Raw genomic sequence first — 12,300 nt, 5'->3', positions numbered from 1 at the left:
TTTCTTTTATTTCTGTTACTATATTCACTACATGTAGTATGTTTGGTGTAGACTTTGATCTCACTTTTCTAGTAACTGTTTTTTGGCAGCCATCAGAATTAAACTCGGCAAGGTCTTACTGTGTCTAAGCAATTCATATCCTGTATCACAGGTCAAAATAAAAGCATTTCCTTAGTTACACCAATGTGCTCACCCAGTATTTCTTCCAGAGTAGTCTGCAGAAAATTTTTAAAGTCTGCTAACTCATTACACTCCCAAAAAATATGTTCCGAATTTCTTCTTTCTTCCCGTCACACCTCCAACATTTGCAGTCTACCTAAGAAAAGATTCTTTCAAGTCTCCTTGGGGTATAAAATACCTATGCAAACACTTCCAAGCAAAATTTCTAAATCTTCTAGACTATGTTGCATATTTGGGAGCCATACAGGCGGCCACGGTGGTGCAGTGGTTAGCATTGCCACCTCACAGCAAGAGGTTCTCCAGTTCGATCGCGCATCATTTTTCACTGCCATTCCATGGAATGTCCTTCCTTGAATCCACTCAGGCCCTTTTTAGGCAGCTTGGGAGTCTGTAGCAAACAATAAATCAGATGAAAATTTACAACATCTGATAAGAAAGTTATGTATTTAACTATAACGATAGAGCCTTGTTGTTCCGTTTTTATCCAGTTCAACATCCCTCCTTGTTCCCCCTTCCAAACTGCCATTCTGCATTTTCAGACCTCGACTAAGACCCTGACTGTTTGACATCGCCTTCCATAGTGGAGAATGTTTGTGAACTTCCCTTTTTCTTCCACTCTGTGGTTGTTTGGGATATGATTACAACAGCCAGCAAATTCAGTGTGAGGTAAATCAGCTAGGAGAAGGGAATTGTGGGTAGAGATCAGAGCTGTTGGCGGCACAGAGGTCAGATCTGGTCAGATCCAACAACTCAGACATGAAGTGGATGAAAATGGGACAACACAGTTCTATTATTATTGTAAGTACATAACTTTCATTTTTAACTTATCCTATACCCCTTGATCTAAACTGGACAGTATGGAATTTCCATCAGCTGTAGCCTGCCTGATACCATTAAGTATTCTGAGGAAGTGTTGTAAATGCCTCATACTTACTGACAACGCTTTATTGCTACCTTACAATAATTCAGTATGTGAAATATGTAAGTATTTACTTAACTTGGTGGCTACCTTCTCACCTCAGAACACACCAGTAAGCACAACAGATATACATGCCCAGCACAGAGCACTTTCACTAAACCAACTTAAACAGAGGTTTAGTGAATACTGCCTAAGCCTCCCAGACTTAAGATGAAGAAACCTCAAGCATCAGTTCACACAGTAAATCACCCTTCATACCAGCACCACCTCCTCTGAGCCACAAGGGTGCAGACTTTAAGATCTTATGCCCCGCTGAAACTGCATCAAACCATGGCAATGTTTTAGTAATAGGCAAATGTATCGTAAGGTAAATGGACACCACCCTCACCAAGCTGGTTAAGAATAGGGTGACAGCTGGACTTCTGGAGCTAGGATCCAGAACATAACAAGGGATCTAAGCTCCCTCCATGCTGACAAATATGACTATGACCTGAGAGTGGTCCACATGGGGATGAATGACCTTGAATGTTACTATTTAATTTATTAATGTATTTATTTTAATAATGTGACATCAGATTGCTGACAGTATATTTATAACTGTTGATGTGCTCTTTTTGATTATACTGAGGAAGGCGTTTAGCTGAAATCAGTCTATGTCCAATTATTTTTTCAAACAAATTGGTTCTGTTGAATGTTGGCTTATCTATTTGGATGCTGAGACATTTGTTGGTTCTGTGTTCTTTTGTGTTTGTGCATTCACTAGTGCAAAACCATATGTGCAAGTGTCTTTGGGGATTGTTGTGGTATGTGAATTTAGCTCACTGGGGTATTTTTATGGAACATTTTGAAACTTCCGTTCATCTATGCTATGAATTTAATCACATTGATGAACTGTTTGACTTCTGATCCTGATGACACAAAGTCAATTTTATGGAATTGAAAGTAGGATGCTAGGCTCATTGTCAGGTACTGTGTCAGAAAATAACTGTATTTTTGATAGTTTTAAAAGTTTAACTGCATATTCTAAAAACCTGCAAACAATGGTCCAGCATTATAAGCTACTTAAGATTTATCAAGTGGGCGACATGTCACCAAGGGGATTGCGTGTTGTTATTGAACCAAATGTATCAGAAGCTGATGATATTCCTGCATCTGAATAGAAGCAAATACAGCAGGCTGCTTTCGTGTTGTTTGTTAAAGCTTTGGTTGACTTCTACATTAGTTCAACTGGTAAACAACAAGCAGAAGGGTCTAAACTATATACGTCACTTTTAAAATGCCAGCCAGATAAAGATTTTTCAGAACAGGTACAGTATTTGTCTGCATGTTTAATGGTCTTAATTCATAATTTCAGACAGCATATAATAAAGAAGTATCAATCAGATATACAAGATTATACAAATAATAGGGACTGAGATCAATAGTTTATCAAGGTCTCGTAAGAAATATAACAGACAACCTTCAACATGTTCAGTGTTAAAGAATTGTGAGTCTACACTCTTCCATTTCAGGGGACACTTCTGCTTTTGACACTGATGTGGGTTTTACACCATTATTACCAGTTTCTAAAAAAATGTAACGGCCCTTTAGAAAATGAAGAAGGGCAGGGTGGAAACATAAAAGACAACGGAGAAAGTTTTAAAGAAATTGCAACAACCGATACTCAATTAACAAAAGCTACAAATAATTTAGTACACAATATTTCTTCCTATAGCATATCTAATGAAGAAAAGTATTTGTTAAATAACAGGCTCAGTTTTGTTCCTATCTCCCGTGTCAGAGGTACAATTAATTGTTAGTGATGCAAAAGCATCAATAATAATCTCAAGATTAACTTAAAGTTATTTTTTTAAAGATAAAGTTGATTATCGTGATGTTGCCTTTAAATTTATACCATCTGGTTTTAATCCATTATATAATAAAAATGTATCCTTTTTGAAAAGCTTGTACTAAGAGATTTACATTTTGACTTTCTCTATAGAAATAAAGGACAACATAACTTATCCTGTAGGGAATTACAGGCACTAAGTATTAATACAGACACTGTAATTAACAAAGCTGAGAGGGGGGAGCAGTGGTAATTCAGAATGTTGATGTGTATAGGAAGGAAGCAGAGTCACAGTTATCTAAAGGCAATTTTTACCAAAGAATGGTTTTATATCCTACTCTAAAATTTGAAGCTGAAATTGATTATTTTCTGGTAGTGAAGGAAAGGATTATGGATAAAAAGGGGGCTTTAGACTTTACCATTAAGAATCCAAAAATGCAGTTATTTTATATATTGCCAAAAATACATAAAGATCTTTCCTATCCACCTGGTAAGACTATAGTCTCTAACACAATCTTTAACATAATATTAAACACATTAGTTAAACCCATTTTGGGTGCTCTTAGGCTAAAGGACATGACCTATTTCCTTTGTATTGTGCAGGATGCATAACTAGAAATGGATTGGTTGTCCCATACCTTGGATGTGAAATTCCTGTATACAAGTATTTTAAACTGGGAGGATTTAATGTCCATAAAATATTGGCTATATAAAAGCAGTTTGTATAGCCCTGGTTTTAATACATTTTTACTGTGTCTTACAGAGCACTGATTAACTAAAAATGTTTTCTATTTCAGTCAGGAGTTTCTTCTTCAAATGAAAGGTACAGGAATAGATGTTTCTTTGCATGCATCTATGCAGATTTGCTTATGGGATATTTAGAAGACCAACTAATTTATGATGCCTGTCTTAATCTTTTTCGTATGCCACAGATATTTGGTATAGATATTTGGACGACTATTGGTTGGTTTGGTCCCCAGATCTGTCTTATTTACATAAGTTTGCTCAATATCTTAATGAGTATAAATAGGGATTTGAGTCTAGTTTAAATTTTGACAAAAGAGGCATTTTTCTTTTTTGAATGTCTTGTCATTAAGCAGAGTACTATACAAACTGCAGTACATAGAAAGAAACATCACAAAAATTCCATATTGGAGGCTAAATGTGCTTACCCATACTATAGAATAAAATATATATTTGTCACAGTATAATAGGGTAACAGCCAACATGATATCCTCAAGACCAAACATTTGGCAGATAGGAATAAAAGGTCTTGTTATCTTATTTTAAGAGCAATAATAAACATGTTGATGTATTGTTTTTGACAACTACTTATGAATTTAATGCAGGTCTTTTTAAAGAACTCACAAAAAGTATTGGTATATTCTGCAGTCAAATGGTAACAATTTGAACATTATACCAACCCACTGTTAATTTGTGTTTAGAAGGGGCCAATCCATTGTGGAAAAACTAATTTTTTTATAAAAAGCAGTTAGAGAGGGATAAATTTGAAAATCAAAAAACTGTGTGGAGTAAACATTTAATGCATTGTTTTCCTTGTGGACATTGTACAGCATGTGAAGTTATTTTAAAGACAAAAAGTTTTACATATGTTAATACTGTAAAAAAATGTTGATATTAGAAATTTGATTACTTGTGATACTGAGTGGATGATTTATTTAGTTATGTGTACTGCCATTTTCTATGTGGAAAAAACTTCATGCCAATTTCAGGTTGATATTTATGGAGATCTCCTTGATCTTAGACATAGGAAGGAGTCTAATGCCTTATACAAGCATACTCTAAGACATCTAAAAGCATATTTTACCTTTTTCGGTATAGATAAAATTATATTTAAAACACCTAACAAATTAGGTGCTTTTTATGCCTGGGTTAAATGAGAGCTTTTATTAAATTGGATATGGGTTTATTTCATTGAATTGGATATGGACATATTTTATCGCATGTTACTTAATAAACATTTTTTGCAATGACTTAGAATGTTTCCATACAAATTTCCTAATATTGCTGTTATTTAGTAGGGTTATAGCTGGATTTCTGGAACCAGGATCCTAGGCATAACAAGGGCTCTGAGATCCCTTCATCCTGACCAATATGACTACGGCCAGATAGGGGTCCACATGGGGCTGAATGATCTTAAATATTGCTATTATTTAATTTAATAAATACATGTGTTTATTTTAATAATGTGACGTCAGATTGCTGACAGCATATTTATAACAGATAATTTTTCTTTGTGATCATATAGAGGAAGCTGTTAGCCAAAATCAGGTCTATGTCAGACCATTTAGTTTCAAGTAAATTGGTTCTATTGAACTTTGGATTATATTTTTGGATGCTGAGATGCTTGTTGCTTGAATGGCATTTTGCCAAGACTTAGAATGATGCTGAGATTCAAAGACAAGATAACTGGCTTTAATCATTTGCTTTGTACCCGGTGTCATTCTAGGGGGATCTAATATGTGTTAGCTTGGGATGAGATGGGTGACAAGACTTCCTGCATTGCCAGTGGTGGTTGTCTTGTCTTACCAGGGTCTATGCATTCTGGCCTAAGCTTTTCCTGCCCCCATAGTGCCTTTTTGGCAGAGTGCATATGTGCATTCCAATCTAGAAACTTCTAGTTTGGAACAGATTAATGTGGCTCTACTCAATGCCAGGAATTTTAACAACAAAATAAAAAAGAATATGCGCAAACACAAGGCTGCCCTGAAACTTGAACTCATTCATATATGTAGCTACAGAAACATGATTTTAGAGCAATAAAAACACTCTATTCCTTGGTATAATGCATATCTCATCTTCAGATCTAGTAGCAATTGTGGGGGAGTATCAGTATTTGTCAGTGATCATCACCTCATGACAGTTTCCTTGGGATACAACATTTGAACTCCTAGAAGTCAAAATCGCAGTAAACAAGACTATTACCATTTAATAGATAGCTATAGAATGCTCTCTATGTCCTCTTCTGAGTAAGAAAGCTATCTTAACACATTAGCTGAATACCACTTAAACCAAAGACCTTTCTACTGGGGGACTTCAACTGTCCATCAAAAAACTGGTTGAACTATACTGCCAGTGGTTGGTTTGCCCAGTGTTTCTTTGATATTATAAATGTTAAATCTCTTTCGCAAACAGTTAACTAACCTACTAATGGCCAAACTACCCCTAATCTAGGTCTCACAAATATGCGGTAATGTAGCTAGAGTAGCGTGAACGGGGCAACTGCACAGGAGCAAAGTGCCATCGGCAGATACAGATTGCCATTTAATGTATAATGCTACTTAAACCTGAGCTCTGTAGTACTCCATATGTGGTCTAGTGACTCGAGTTTAATTCAGGCTATTGATCCTTCTTATAAGGAGGTTTTTGGTAAAAGAAAGAGGGATGCCTGTTTTCTTAAAGGGAGTTAAAGTTCTGAATCTGTACAAGAAGATAAAGGGACAGATGCTGTTTTTTTCATATGTGCCCACATTGTAGCAAGCAAAAAGTAAAAATGAAATATATTATCTGACGTCAGTTTTCATTCATTCCTCAGCCATTGGGTTCAGATCTGATCCTCAGATCTGACTCTGTCGATATTATAGCTGATGGCTAACTGAAACTCTAAAGCTCCTCCCTACCCATAATGCACCAGCCCTTAATATATCTCCGATCTTATTTGCTGCTTTCACGTATAGATGTGGTCAGCTTTTCTCTCCAGTGTTTTTTCATTGAGATAAGTGGTTTATTCTTAATATCTTTTTTCCAGGGGGGAAATATATATATATATATATATATATATATATATATATATATATATATATATATATATTTATATATATATATATATCATCATCATCATCACTCCCTTTTTCCCATTTTTTCTACATGGGGTCGGAGTATCGTGTTAACTGTCGCCATCTCTTGATTCAGTGCCATACTCCTGCCTACTTCAACACTCATCTCAGATCTTCTTTCACACAATCCATCCTCTCTTTGCTGGATGTCCTCGCTTACTCTTACCTTCTTCCTGTCTGTCCCAAATCTTCCTCATCAAATTGTCTTCTGCTTTTCTAAACTTGTCCAAACCACTGTAATCTCTTCTCTTTGGTCTTTTCTGCGATTGGAGTTACTTTAGCTTCTGCTCTTATGTCCTCATTTCTTCATCTGTCTCACAGTGTGCATCCTGTCACCTTTCTCAGGCACTTCATTTCCATCACCTAATTAACTTCTTCAATTGTTCTGCCTTTACTGCCCAGGTTTCTGTACCATACAGTAGTACTGGTCGCACCACTGTCTTGTACATCTTACTTTTCAGCTTCTTTGGCATTTTGCCAGTTGGCTGCAGCCCCTCTGATTCTAGCCTTGACCTCTTTATTCAGACTACCCTTCTCCTCAACCCCCCCTCCCAGATCCTTGAAGCTGTTTACCTGTTCCACTATCTTCCCTTCTATCTCTATTCTCAGCTTCTTCTGATTTCCCCAGTTTGCTGCCATTACCATCTTATCTGTGCTTACTTTCATCCCATGTCCCTTCCGATTTTCATTCCATTCTCCTATCCTTTGCTGAAGTTCTTGCTCAGAGTCGGCCTGTACTGCCACATCATCTGCATACAGCAGCTTTGTTGATCTGTCCCAATATATATATATATGTATATTACTTTATTCTGGTTTACCATTACTGGTATTCTTTTTTCTATTAAACTTTTCTACCTTTCTAATGCCCTTACACATTTGTGCATTCCTTAATACCATTGTTGGGACTCCTTTTCATTTGTCTCCTTTTTCCTCCTTATAAAAAAAAAAAACTAGTATATTTATCTTCTTCCGCCTTTCCCTTTAATTTCCAAAATGTCTGTCAAAGGATTTAAAAAATGTAAAAAATGCGGCCATAAACTGCCTTATTCTGATGCCCTTGACCTTTGTGTACACTGCTTGGATCCTCATCATCTTAATGTCGACTGTGACATATGTAAGTTTTAATCTGCGTACGTTAGCAGATAGGAGAAATAAGCTAATATTAAAGGGATTGCTTCCAACTTCTTCCCCTCTCCCAAAAAAAACATCTTCCTGGGATGATCCTAAAAAGTCCCCAAAGAAGTCTGGTTCTTCCACTCCATTATCTATGGAGCGTCCTTCCAAAAAATGTAGATTGGATCCGAAGCCTTCCAGATCCAAGTTCTGAATCTCCTTAAACATCTTAGGATCAGGGCTGTTTGGCTCTGCAAATTCTTCCTCATGTCCACTGTTCTCCTACAATTGGCAGCTTTGCAGTTGCCCGCCCCTACTGTAAATTTGATCTGGAACACTCCTCCCAGTCCAGTGTTATTAGCTCATTCTGCCTAATACAGAGAGAACATTTGGGAAGGCCAACCCACTTAGTTTCTTAACCTTGAATTAGCTCCTTTCTCCCTTTCCTCTTTACTAAAAAAAAAAAAAAATATATATATATATATATATATATATATATATATATTCAGCTGCTTTTACAGTATTTGTGTTTCCTCCTCCTACTCTATTACTTCATCTTGGTTTTTCTGCTACTAGTTCTCTAAAGTGTTCAATTGCATCTTCTTTGCTGCATTTATTACTTCTTGTTTTTAGCCTGTTTAAATTTTAAGTGTTATTCTAAGCCTCTTAGTTTTGATTTAAGCACTTGGGCTTTAGGCCTACCCCTTAGCTCTCCTGGGTTTCTCCTGCCAGCCTGGTTGATATGGGCATCCTGAGACAGTGTAGCAACTGCCTCATGTACACGGACAACCATCTACTACTACCACCTTGTAACACAATTTGTGAGAGATGCAATTACATAAAGAAGCTAGAGTTTATGCTCTCTCCCTCACAAGCCAGTATATCTGGCACTGAGAAGGTTGTCAACACAATCACTACATCTCAAGCACAACCCACAACTACACAACACACATCCGCATATGGGGAGGTTCTCAACAAAACCAAACCCAAACAAAGGAGACTTCAGAGGCAAAAACACATGAGAACTCCACAACCCTCCACACAACATACCACTCATAGTCCACACACCAGTGTCTCGCAACCACTAAGGCCTAAGCATAAACCCAACATATTAGTCATAGGAGACTCCAATGTGAGACACACAGATGTGCCTCTCACCAGGCTGGATAAGGAGAAAGTCATAGTTAGTTGTTTGTCAGGTGCCAGAATCCACCATAACACACACGCATTCAAGTCTCAAGAGCAGGTACTGTTATGACTTTGTCATAGTCCATGTTGGCGTGAACGACTTGAGATGTACCTCCCTGGACTGTATGAAGAAAGTCATGATTGAGCTCGCTGAATATGTGTCCCAAGCAGGTATGTCCCTAGCCTTAAGCAACATTCTACCATCACCCAGAATTATGCCTCAATACAAACAAAAAATTATTGACTTTAACAATTGGCTTAGTTTCTGGTGTAATTCCAGAGGGATCCAGTGCCTGACAGCCTGGGAAGATATGATTGACAGACCATAATGCTTTGCTAGAGATGGCCTGTATCTGTCTCACTTGGGCTTCTGGCAAAGGCTCTTGCCTCCCCCATAGTGCCTTTTTTAGGAAAAGTCATGAGTTCGAAACTACCAACATAAAAATTTCAACAAAACGCAAACTAAAGGTCATGCTGCTAAATGCCCAGAGTCTAAACATGAAACTGCAGTCATTGCAAGCATTCTTAACCCTGGAAGATGCTGACATTTGTGCAGCCACACAAACCTGGTTCAAAGCTGTGGAGAGCATCCCAGCCTTACCTGATTACTCAACCTATCATACATTCAGACCCCAAAATGTGGGCAGCAAAGCCAAAGGAAGAGGAGTTTCAATATATATTAAATACACACACACCTCCAGGCTGGTCAACCAATATAATGCACAGGAGACACTCCAGGTGCAGTTAACCATTGACAAGACTCCTATTCAAATTATAGCTAGCTACAGGCCTTCAAATTTGACTCAAGATGCCCACTCCACCTATCTGGACCTCTTCAAATCTATCAAGATTCAATCCTTTACCCTGATTAAAAAAATAAACCACAGTCAAGGATAATAGAAAAATAGCGTACACTCCTTTATTGTCCGCTTTCGTCAACAGACTTCATCAGATTAAAAATCATCTCTACCAACAAGGTATATATAACAATTATAATCAAAAAGTAATTGAATAATTAACTTAATTAATGATTAAAAACTATTTAAAAAGACAGAATCAAGAAAAACCAGAAATGATGTCAGCATTCTTATTAACAGACAAACCTCTATATTTTAGGAAACATTTTACATTTATAGTATCATTCAAGCCCGGTGGTATATCTGATTTCAATTTAATCTGCCATAAAGTCTCACGTTGTTCCAAATAATTTTTAAAATCCCCCCCTCTAAGATCGGGATGTACAACTTCTAAGACTGAAAAAACAAATTTCTTAAAAAGAGAACAACTAACTGAATGCCTATACAAAGCATTAGTGCCATCTTTCTGGCGAATAGCATAAAGGTGTTCCCTAATACGCAATTTCAGGTGCCTGGTGGTCATCCCCACATAAAAAGCAGGACAACCAGAACATAAACTAATATAAACAACACCTTTCGTGTTACAATTAGCAAAGGATGGCACAGCTATAATTTTTTGATGAGTATCAATACTAATGTAGGGGCCCTCAGAAATGTAACGACAAATGTTACATTGTTGGCAAATATTCATTCCTCTTTTATTAGTAGGAATAATAACTGAATTATTGTCATGAAACTCTAACATTTTCTTTAAACTATTGTTGTTCCTCGAAACAAAAAAAAGTCTATCTCCCAACACCTTATATAACTCCAAATTACCTCTGATAATCCTCCAGTTGTTTCTTAGTATTTGCTGAATGTGCTGGCTATCCAGTGTCATCTCAAGGGTACAAATCAAATTAGTGTTCATATTATTGTTAGAAGAAACACTATCAGAATTCAAGTCTCTTACTGTAGTATAATCTAAACAACGGCTTGTAATCATTTGTATATTTGTTTTTAATTTCATCACTGACTTTTAACAAATCAGGTTTGAAATATCCCGTCAACAAACAACTTGATAATAAATTCTAACTCGTAAATAAAAACCTTGTACTTAGAAGTCATGCGGCTTGCTCTTATAAATTGCCCTCTAGGAATATTTTTGACAATATGTCTAGGGTGGTTGCTTGTATAATGTAGATAACTATTGTTAAATGTCTCTTTGCGAAAAATGCGACTGTGTATTCTATGATCTTCTAAGTCCCACCAAAGAAACACATCTAGAAAATTAACTTCTAAACCAACGCAGTCTTTAGTAAATTTAAGATAAGTAGAGAATGAATTGATTTCTGAAAGAAATAAATTAGCAGTGTGTGAATTGCCTTCAATGATGAAAAACAAATCATCAACATAATGGCAAAAAAAGGAAATGTGAAATTTCTTCTTTAAATGGGGTAAAAATTCATACTCCCACCAAGCCATAACTAAATTGGCAAACGCTGGAGCAGCAGGAGACCCCATTGCAACTCCCCTCTTTTGCCTGTAGTAGGTCTTATCAAAAATGAAATAATTATTCTCTAAAATAATATCCAAGAAACCACAAATGGTGGATATGAGACCTGTAGTGAATCCATAATTCTTTTTGGATAAAAGACAGCGTACAGCTTCAACACCTTCAAAATGAGGTATACAAGTATACAAAGATACTACATCAATTGTTAACATAATGTGTTTCTGATAGTCAAAGTCTCCACTTAACAGAAATGTATTTAACTTGCTCAAAAAATGCCAAGAGTCTCTAACTTTACCCTGATCATGGGTGACTTTAATTACCCAACCATAGACTGGAAAAATTACTCATGCCAGAATACAAATGCCCCGAGATTCCTTGATTTTATCACTGCAAATGCCTTGGATTAGCTAGTCAATACTCCCACAAGAGGTGATAATATCTTGGACTTGGTATTAACCAACATGAGTAACCACTGCAGCAACCCTATAGTATCATCCTCCCTGGAATGATCCGATCATAAAGAGGTCACTTTTGAAGTCACCATCTCCCCTGACACCCCCCTCTAGCTAGGGTCAAACAAAAAACTTCTCCAAAGCTGATTACAACTGCCTGAGTGATGGTATAAACAGCTTCACAGTCCCCTCCCCCACTATAGGAAATGGCACCAATGTCCAAATCTACACCAAAGTACTATACAAGCATTTATATAGATGCATGGATTCAGGAATACCTGACAGGACAAAATCATACTCTGCAAGGAAGAGTAAACCTGTCTGGTGGGCATCTGCAATAAATAAACTATATAACAAAAGGAAGAAATTGCTGTCCAGGACCAAGAAGGAGCAAGTGCCCAATTGGAAGTA

This window comes from Protopterus annectens, chromosome 15.part0 (assembly GCF_019279795.1).
Source record: "Protopterus annectens isolate FY-2018-M chromosome 15.part0, PAN1.0, whole genome shotgun sequence".
Classification (NCBI taxonomy): domain Eukaryota; kingdom Metazoa; phylum Chordata; order Ceratodontiformes; family Protopteridae; genus Protopterus; species Protopterus annectens.
Note: the sequence above shows the minus strand (reverse complement) of the source record.